This window comes from Lathyrus oleraceus, chromosome 5 (genome assembly GCF_024323335.1).
Source record: "Lathyrus oleraceus cultivar Zhongwan6 chromosome 5, CAAS_Psat_ZW6_1.0, whole genome shotgun sequence".
NCBI lineage: Eukaryota > Viridiplantae > Streptophyta > Magnoliopsida > Fabales > Fabaceae > Lathyrus > Lathyrus oleraceus.
The window spans coordinates 367,604,915-367,606,763 of record NC_066583.1 but is presented as its reverse complement, the minus strand read 5'-3'; positions in this window follow the sequence as shown (position 1 = coordinate 367,606,763).

The window sequence follows — 1,849 nt, the reverse complement described above, 5'->3', positions numbered from 1 at the left end:
GGATAAAGTACCTATTATACCAATTCCTTGAACTTTTAGTTCTATGGCAACCCCAAGTAGTTTATACAGAAGTCAGCACCATCTTAATAGCAAACTACGTGGAGAGCCGATGAATATAAGTGAATGATCCCCAAAGTAACCTAAAATATATAAATATATCAAGAAATGCACTAATTAAATTAGGTGATCCTTACCAGATCATTTAATCTAAAGGTTGCAGATCATGCAAAAGCACAATACGAAAGATCCATTATGAGTTGGTTCAGTAGGAATCTGGTACTGAACTTGGTAGGGCGGACTACGGTTCGATCCCCCGCAATTTGCAATGGACTGAATAATGAAGTTATCCGACTTATATACCAGAACTTCTAGCTAAAAGCGGATCATAATCACTAACCGGTTACTCCACTATGTGCGCGAAAAGATAAAGGGCTTAATGTGATTTCGCTAGAATGAAAACGGGTAAAATAAGACTAAAGGAACCAGGATAGCTATCATAGGGTACTTGAAACTGATTGGCATAAAAATAGGGTTATCTAAGTTGTAACGGTGGTTGTTGATGTCAAGATTAAACTCAAGTCCTCCTAAACAAAAATCCATTCGCAACCTAGTACGAATTGATGTGTGCTTTGAAATTTCATCTGGCTAAAACTTTTAACAAGTTCTATACTGAATTTTGCTTGAGGACAAGCAAAGATTTAAGTATGGGGGAGTTTGATAACATGAAATTATATCACATTTTAAGACTTAATTTAATTAGATTATATTATCATTTACTTTAATTTATCCCATTTTATCAGATATTATGCAGTATTTCTTTTCTATTTACATCAGGTACCCATTTTGAAGCAAAAGTGAAAAAGGGAAGAAAAGGAGGTGTAAAAAGCAATAAAAAGGAAACAAATAACCAAGACCAAGCCCAGCCCAAAAGAAAGCGCACGTTGCCCCTGTGACGGGCGTCACAAGGGTTGTGACGAGCGTCACGCGAAGTAGCCTTGTGACGGACGTCACACATGGTGTGACGAGCGTCACACCAGTCCACTAGCTTTTTGGCGCAAGTTACGCTCTCAGAAGAATGGAAGTAACGTTGAGGACTTCGTGTCCTATTCCCAAGCCGTGTATTTAGCCATGCTGAAGACTCGTAGGGAACGGAATGCAGTTACCAAGGCTATTATAAATAGCCATCTCCTCTCTTTGCCGTAAGGAGAGTTTTTGCACGCTCAGTTTTGCGGAAGCTCTGCCAAATTTTCCTTTCACGCCTTTGCTTATTTTTCTTCCTTTCCAGCATTGTTCATTTTATTTATTTCTTTTGCAAGCTTTACTTTCTCTTTTCCCTTGCAATTTATCTTTCCCGTTTTTAGCTTTTAGATATTTTTCGCGTAATAGTTTCTACACCGGAAACTACTGTGCAACTTTATACCGGATTTAACCTTACGTTATATTCGAGTTTTATTTCCTTGATTTATTTTACTGCTTAATTGAAGAATCGAAGAACAAATCCTACCGGCTTGTGGTGGAGTGTTCAAGACCATTGTATTACGCATTCAGGTTCTTTAATTGTTATTTAATTTTTAATGTTTTATTCTATTGTTTATTCATATTGCCTGCCTGGAATGAGTCTGTTTATGCATGATATAAATTCTTGTTTATTTAGCATGTCTGGCTAATTTGCCTAGGTATCGGTATGTAAAGTAAGCAGAATAAGGGATCGAGACTGAGTCGGTCTATCTAAACTTAAAATCAAAATCAATCTTTTTATGGTCTCAACTTACAGGTTTAATAACAAGATTTTTTACAAAAGTAAAAGACATAAAGAAGTTAAAATCAATAGAGCGAGAGTTTGAGATTT